This window comes from Meriones unguiculatus, chromosome 21 (genome assembly GCF_030254825.1).
Source record: "Meriones unguiculatus strain TT.TT164.6M chromosome 21, Bangor_MerUng_6.1, whole genome shotgun sequence".
Lineage (NCBI taxonomy): Eukaryota > Metazoa > Chordata > Mammalia > Rodentia > Muridae > Meriones > Meriones unguiculatus.
The window spans coordinates 43,133,326-43,142,594 of NC_083368.1; positions in this window are offsets into that span (position 1 = coordinate 43,133,326).

A 9,269-nucleotide genomic window follows, 5' to 3' on the forward strand; every position below is an offset into this window, starting at 1 on the left:
TTGGTCTTCCAGTCCTGCTTGAGCTCCTATCCTGACTTTCTTTATGATCAACGGTGATGTGGGAGGTATAAACCAAATAAACCCTTTTCTCCCCAAGTTGCTTTTGTGTGTAGTGTTTCACTGCAGCAATAGAAACCCAAACTAAGACAGGGAGATCTCAGAAGACCATCATGAACCAGATCTTTGTGTCTTACTTGAAAGTAGGGCAGAGTGAGTCAATGTTTCAAATGACTGTCTGGGGAATTCACTATAACTTCTCCAAATTAATATGATAAAAACACTCTAGATTGAAGGTGTTTTAAACTCTCTACCTCTATTTTTAGAAGTCATAAAGTAACTATTCTTTCTAGTGTCTAGCAAAATATTCTTTGTTTTGTATTACCTCCCCTTTTCACTCTAAATTTAAGTTTTACATGCTATGTGACATGATATAAAAATAAACAAAATAACGTGGTAAATTTATCATGAGTATTCACATATTTCCAAATGCAGCAAATTAAACCCATTAAATATATGCAGCGTTTTGAATATCAATTATACCCCCAAAAGCTTTTTATAATGTATGGATAAGGAAATATTATGGGTCAGGTATTTTTACTTTACCCATAGAAAAGTAAGTAAAACACATTTAGGTACAACAATGAAGATTTAGACATGTGAGCATTCAATTATGACTGCATAAGAGCATAAAATGAAGAAATGAGATACAGACAACTGTACCAAGATTACTAGGAAATTTTAATCTCATGTCCAGATTACTGCAGGTTCACTAAGTTGATTTTATGGATGAATCATACCTACCAATACTTTAAGAAGTTTTTGTCAGAGACACGATTTTACAAAATTGTAAGCATGTATTAATTGAAGTATGAATACAGCAAAGTCATGTGATACTAAAATTATATATTCAAAAACTATACCAAAATAAATAAAAACACAATACAAATTTCCATAAAGGAGAATTATGAAATGTTATGCTTATCATAAGCTATGACTGAAATCTAGAAATAGGCCAGCATGGTACACACCTTTAATTTCAGCACTCAGGAGGCAGAAACAGTCATATCTGTGTGAGTTAAGGACAACCTGGTCTACAGACCAAGTTCCAGGACAGCTAGGACTACAAAGAGAAACTCTCCCTTGATAAAACAAAACAAAACACCCATCCCACAAGAAATCTAGGAACAGACTAAAAAGCAGCTGGACTATTAAAAGTGAAGTGAGATGTGATGGTAGGAAAGCCCTGATCACATAGCATCTCATCCTTTTCTATTGAAAGCAGATGGTACTCATCCCAATTAAAAAAAAAAAAACATAATGTTCCATGCTTTTCTAAATGCCCATTCCTGGTGGACAGAACTACACTGAGGACTATTTATTTGGCTTATCATTTTTCAACCAATTCTCACCTGTTCTTCAGTGGAAACAAAATAGTTGTTCATCTACACACACAGAACAAAGACTGTAGTTCTGAAGATCCTCTTTAATGTTACAAAACAGTAGAGATGGTAGTATAAAAAGATTTCTATGAAATTGAACTTGTTTTAAGAGTGAGTCAGCCATGGCAACAATGAAGGTCAGGTCATAAAAAGAAAGTGTTCTGGAGTCAATGTAAGTTTCAAAGGGGAAAAAGAATGAAGAAAAAAAATAACCATAGAGAGCAGCAGAGTTATGTTGGGTGGTAAAGAAATTAAAATTATGTATTTCATCTAGAATATAGGTATAGAAGCAAAGCGATTTTGGGAGGGCCAGTAGCTGCAGGAGCTCTTAAAAGGTTATATAGTCAAGTGCAGTTATTATGAATCTAGGCACAAAAATCAATATTACATATGTCCTCTCAGAATGAGCCACACATAATCTTTTAACTGCCAGACATATTGATAAATCAGCTGGACATTAATGTTATCTGACTCTTTCACAGATAAGGATGCCGCTTTTTTTGTAGTATCTATAGATTACTTTAGACAGGAACAATTTCCTACGGGAAAGATTGGTGAGAAAAAGAAAATAAAGTGCGCACTAATAAATGTATTGTTTGAAAAAGTACAGATTTAGCAAACTTTTGCTAAGGAAACTGCAAAATTCACTCTATCCATGACAACAAAATTGGAAACATATATGGGACTGAGGACATATGTATGTGTCAGTGACTGGTAGGGTTTGGATACCAGGGCACTGTTTAAATGGGTGAGAAGTAGGTAATGAACACATGCAACATATTTTCATGATTTTAAATTTTTGAAATGTGTTGCTACTATTAAGCAATCTCAGAGAATAGGTAAGATTTTTCAAAGAATAAAGATATATAGACCTTCTCTGATGAAGACCAACTTCAACATTACAGGTCAGGGTAAACTGAGGCAGATGGACAGAGAGTCAGCAACGGGCCAGGATCTGATAGCATTTGGCATTGACCTCTACTCATGGCTGTAGGTAATTAAAAAGGGAAGGGGAAGGGGGGAGAAACCAGTGCTGATGGCAACTGGCATAAGCCAGAATTGATTGTAACTGGTGAGAATCTATGAACCCTTTTAACACTTCAGGGGCCAGAGCTGATTTCTCCTGGTGACTCAGGGCCAGTACTGCTTATTTCTGGAGAGAACTGAACTGTTTTAACTCTTCAGAAGCCAGTGCTGATGGCACCCGGATTAGGCTGCCACTGGTGGTGGTCAGCAGACCACTGGTGATGGGCAGATGGTGAAGAAGGATAAAAGGAGAGAAAACACACAAACACACACACACACACTTGGTGCATGAAGCAAAGGCAGGCACAAACAAGCAAGTTTCAACAAGCTTCAACAACTTCACACACACACATATACATACAAACATACATACTGACAGACAGACACACATATGGACATACACGTTCACATATTGGGTGGATGGAACAAAGGTCCAACCACCATATATATATATATATATATATATATATATATATATATATATATATATATTTGTGTGTGTGTGTGTGTACATATATATACACATATGTATAGACATACACATATCTATACACACACACACACATATTTGGTGATAGTGGAGGGAGCAACGCTCCAACTCCAACAACCCACAATTTATTTTATTTATTTTTCTCTTAGCCTTTATATACTCCCCAAAACAAAGTTTTCTACATAAGAAAAAAAAAAAAAAAAAAAAAAACCATCTCATAGCCATTGGTTACACATTTTCTTGTTACACAAGAGGGAGTTACAGCAGGATTATTGATCACATGGACAGGATAGTTTTCCTATCAAAATTCACACCTAACCCAACATTCTTTATCCATGTTTCAAAGCAATATTTTTATTTATCATTCATCATACAAGTTCATAATACGTTCAAAGCAATAATTTTATCAGTCTTCCATTTCACAAGCTCATTATAAGTTCAGAGCAATAGCTTTTTGTGTCATAAGTTAACAAGATTTTTTTTTAACCAAGAAACAGGTCATTGATCTTAAGTCTTACTTTTGAAGTCTTGTATAGTTAAACTAGCTAATCATCCATTCTTTGTTGTAATGCTCTGAATAGTTACCCACTCCTTATTCATGGCTCGTCTTATCATGGTGTACACCAAGATTTGTGACCTCATCCCTGGATCTAACTGAGAATGAATGTTTTCCTTGATCATTAACTTGTCCCAAGCCTATTTTTCTTTCTAGTGAGATTATTCATGCTTGTAAAGCATGCAAGCTCACTGAGCTCCCTTTACAATCTTTACTATTCTATAAGGAGGAATCTCATTTTACTTTTGAGTCTAACTTGTCTTAACTTCTCAATTTCTTAAAATTACTGGAATCAAGCCAGGAATTCTATAAAATCATTTTCAGGAATTATAAAATCAGCAATTCAGCTAGAACAGCATTGTTTCATGAGAGTACATCTTCATGAAATTTGCCCAAGGGAGTGAGACAACACCCTGAAAGCAATCACACCCGACTATAGGTAGTGAGGGTCTCCCTATCCCCCATCAAGCTATGACAGACATATGAGGAACACATCAATGACAAATAGGAGAAGGCATATTAGCCTCAAGAAGCAATCCAGAGACAAGGCCCTTGGGGCCCTGACTCTCCAGGACACACCCATCACATCCGTGCAAAATGGTGGGCCATCTCCAGGACGCTCACTTTCCCACTGTGGCTCCACCTGCATGGCGTCTGCCACCTCTCAAAATAACGTATATATAATTTCTATTATATATCATATATGTGATATTTATTGTTAGCCTAGTAAATACGGTGTATTCTCTAAGTCAAACATGTATTATTTTTACATTCGTCGTATTTTAAAATATCAAAAAGTGAAAATCTTACACAACAACATGAGTGTGGATAGTATTACTGAGTTACCTTGGGAAACATGGAGGTAATTAAGATTTAAAAAAAAAATTAACCTCTGCGGTTAAAACCTGCCTTTGGATGCGGCCCACCCTCAAATGTATATCTTGACCATAGTGGTAGAAGGTTGACTGAAAATAAGAGCCTTAAATCTGGGAGTTGCTGTTTTGTCTACAACTACATTACAAAATCTAGAGCAAGCCTCTTAAGAGAAATTCACAGTGTTTATTGAATAATGTTGAATTTAATATTAAACAATAGCTATTCTCATGAGCTCCAGTGACATTAAGTGCATAGTGCAGTGGAAAATAAGAAACACAGATTATTAGCTTCAAATGAGATACCACAAATGAAAGGGCTTCATGAACTCTACCCACTGTGAGCTGTATTTGCCACATGTTATACCCTCTGCCTTTCAGAATTAACTCCTATGAATTAGTCAATAAATGACCAAAAGCCAGCAGAGACTGACTTTTTGGTAACAATACCGTTCTGTTAATTCTTTGTTCTTTTCATTATGTCTCATGTCCCAGGGGTTTCTGGCCACTTCTTCCCAGAAACCGTCTCTTCTATGGCTTGGTTTTTCAATGTTCCTTTATATGTGCACACTGAATGAGAAGTGTCTCCCATCGGCTGACATTTTAACACTTGTTCACAGTTGGTGGTGCTGTTTGGGGAAGCTTATGCCTTATGACCATGCTGGAGGCAGTATGTTACTGAGAATAGACTTCAAGAATATATGCCCTTACTTCACTACCCTACTACCAGTTTGCTCTTCTAAGGTTTGAGCTTCCTGCTCTAGCTGCCACACTTGGTCTGTCATACCTCCCTGTCATGATGGATTTTAACCATGTGGATCTGTAGTCTTAATCAACTCTTATTTCTGTATGTTGTCTTGGTCATGGTGTTTAGCGTAGCCCAAGAAAAGTAACTAATAGAAAGCCTATATATTGGGAATACTACTTTTCCTCCATTCAGATATCATCCGTGGCTTGAGGACTTCTCAGTTTTTTTGTGTGTTAACTATCTCTTCCTAGCCATACTTTGCTGCCCACCTAAGGGTTTAAGTAGACTGTGTCAAGGCATCTTCAGATTGAGGTAGATGCAGCTGAATTACAGAGCTGCTGTGGTTTGACCCCATCTCCAGTCAAACCTTCTCTTCTGAACCTTTTCCGTTCTTAGTAAATGAACACCGGCAGTGTGAACTTAGACTCAATTTGAGAGAAATTTGTAATTGACTTTTTCCGAACTTCTCTTCAAGGTTTACATCAAACTCTTTCTTCTTGCTCCTTACCAGTATTCTGCTATAGCACACCATCATTTCTTGCATAGAAGACATCAGTACTGTCCAAAAAAATCCTTCCTTCTTCCATGCTATATTTAGTTGCCTGCCAAAACACCATTTAAACCTCAAATCATTTCCAAGAGATCTCATTGTAATTAGAATGTAATGCAAACACCTCGACATTTCTTCCAAGGTTTTGGTTATCTGTCAGCTGCCTGTTACTTATATCTTTATGTCTTATTCCTCTTTCTAGCTCTGATTCAGCTTCTGCGGCTTAATGTATGGTCTCCTTGTTGTGTCTGCTTCATGGCCATTGTCCATGCTGTTGTCTTCTCACGAGAGCCTTTCAGCAGTTCAGAAAGCTGTAGCCTTCTTACTGCTTGCTTTCTTCTCAGCACACAATGTCCCTTCTAAGAAACTCTCTTATGTTCTTATCTAATCTTGCATCTCTTCTTGCTGTTCTTCATTACCACAATATGAGCTGTTTACTTTATAATAACATCTAAGATTTAGAAACAATTTATTTTCATACAAGGTTTATCTCTTTAACTGTTATTTCAATGTCTCAAGTGAGGTAACACATCCATTAGTCACTATTTCAGTGATGGTTGCTAGACTTGATGCTGGGATATCACAATCAAATATTTTTAGGGATATTCACCATAAATGCTTCTTTTTCTTCATAAGCATTTACCTTACTTTGTAATCATTGAGGCCTTAGTTTGAAAAACTTTATTCATGTCAGTTTACAACTACACAAATCATAGTGTTATTATTTTAGTGTTTTCGATTTTATTTTGTTTTCCTCTATCTCCTCTAAATAATGGAACGATTTTGCCCATGGGAACCTCACCCATACAGCTACTATGGTGGTTTGAATGACATGCACCACCATCCCACAGCTTCAGACATCTGAGTATGTGTTGGTAGCACTGTTTGGGGAGGTTAAGAAGGGGTGCCATTGGTAGAGGAAGCTTGTCATTAGGAACAGAATTTTAGATTTCAAAAACTTCACACTTTTCCTAGTTTACTCTCTGCTTATAGATAAAGATGTGACCTGTCAGTTCCAAGCTTCAAGTTCTATCCCCAAAGCTTGCTTGTTGCCAATCTTCTACATTGGGATAGTAATGAAACCTTAATCTGCTGGAATTAAAGCCCCAAATAAACCTTCCCTTTATAAGTTCCCTGATAATAAGCATTCAGAGAAGAAATATTACACATAGGCTAGGGGCAACTACTGATATATTTTAACAAAAATGTTGGTGCTTTCTGAACTTGCTTTAAGAGTTTACCTGAGGTAAACTGAAAATTAACAGACTAAATATTTTGGTGGAGGAGATTTCAAGGAAGCCTATTATTGACTCTGTTACATGGTTACTAGTAATCACTGTTATTGCAGGTATACGATGAAAAGAGAAAATGGGACAAAAAATAAATTACAAAATGTACACTTTGAAGAGAAAAAGAGTACCAGAAAACAGTTTTGTAGCCGAGACTTTTGATCAAAAAGATGAGGAGATTAAGGGAAGGCTTGAGCTGCATCAGAATGCAGGGAAGAAGCCCTCAGGGATGTCACCCAGCTAAACCTACAGTTTGTGAAAAGGCTCAACAATTTTCTGCTGCTAGAGAGAACCAACAAAAGCTGCTGCAACTGAGATTCATGGCAGCCAAGGTGTACCCCAAGATGATTGATGACCATGGACGTGGTCTCCACATGGTGATGGCTTTTGAGTCATGAAAGAATTAAGGGGAAACTAGTCGTGGGATATTTTTGGTCTTGTGGTTTCAAAGAGTCCTCATCGTCTACCATGGAGAAGGGAAGTCCCCGCATCAAGTGCCCAAGAGGCCAGTAGGTGAAAATGTAGGAGTGAAGCCTGCATTATGCTGAAGACTGCAAGGTGTTGGAGATGCCAGAGTCATAGGATATCTGCCAGGAAAGCTGCACACAGGAAGTAGAACCAGCCCAAGAGACGTGCAAGGCAGTAAGGCTGTAGGGAAACAGCCACCTAAGCCCTTTAACATCATACGTGAGACTTGAGGATTCGGTGTTTGCTCTGTTGGGTTTTGGCTTTATTTCGGTTCAGTATTTTCTTACTATGCCCTTACTCTTCCGTTTTGGAATGGTAGTATGTATTCTGCATCATTATATGTTGCAAGTATATAGTGTGATTTTTATTTCACAGTTGGTTACAATCCATAGCTTGTCTTGAATTCCCAGAAGAAACTTTGGACTTTTGAACTGTGATGAGCCTTAAAGCCTATGAGGACTTTTGGAGTTGGAACAAATGCATTCTGATCTAGCCAGGTACCTACTGGGGAGGGGAGCAGGAGTGGAATGTAGTGATTGAATGAGATATCCCCCATCATCTCAGACATTTGAATACTTGGTCCCCAGTTGCTCTTTGAGAAGGCTTCAGAGGTATGTCCTCTCTAAATAAAGTTAGTCACTGGGCTGAGCTTTGAGGTTTCGAAAAGACTGACAATTTTCAGTTTAATCTGTACCTCCTGCTCTGCCTAAGGTTGTAGAATGTGAGCCCCCAAATCTCAGGTTCTAGCTCTATTTTCAGTGGCTGCCTATTGCCATGCTCCTCCACTATGACGGTGATGAAATAGTGTCCCTCTGGAATGGTAAGTCCCAAATAATCCCTTCCTTCTTGACTTGTTCATGGGGTTTTAGTCAAAAACAAAAACAAAACTAATATAGCTAGCACATAGTAAATATCCAATGCATATTTGTGTTGACCAAGAAATAAATTTTGCTTATTGTAGTGACTGTTTTGTGTGTCAGCTTTATCAAATAAAGGCAAAGCTATAGCTGAGAAAACATTTTAATCCAACTCGGTTGTGTGTGCAACTGATTGCATTTTTTATTTATTCCAAAATTGCGGAATTTTGTCTTGCCTCAAATATCTATAATCTTAAAATGACAAGTTAAAATTGTACGTTAGTAACCTCGCATATAAATTTGCATAATGATTCTGACCATTGCACTGTTTTCATAAAATTATAGCATGGACACCTCCGCTGAATGACAAATGTAAGTCAAAACTGGAAAGTTGTATAACTTATATTTACTTTTCATCCCTATAAATAAAAATACTTATTATGGTTTATATTTAAGAATTTAATTCTGAATGATAAGGCATTTTTGAAGAACAGTCCCTTTCATAAAACAAAAAGAGGTAGTTTATTTGATTCCAGATTTGTACATATTATCAGGGATGGCATGTTTTCAGATTCAAACACTATGGTCAGTATTTAAAAAAATGGACGTTGGTAAAATGAACTTTATAAAGCACACACTCGGTGAAGAATTAAAGCCACTTTTTAAAATCCGGGTCTCACAGAAAAGAATGCCACATCTTACATTTCAGTGACCTTTGCAGTCCAACATCAACTGTACACTTTCCCTCACTTTACAGAGATAACAGCTCAGAGATTCCTCCCCTCTATGTGTCCACTGATTTCATTACTGCACACTGTTTTAACTCTACACATCTGAGTCCCCAGGTCAGAGGTGAGAGACTGCCATGCCAATGTTTTGATACTGCTTTTGCTCACCGAACTCCACTAAATAGTGAACTTTGAGGCAATCCTTAATGACTTGGTGACACACAGGTGCCAGAAGAGTGAAGAAAA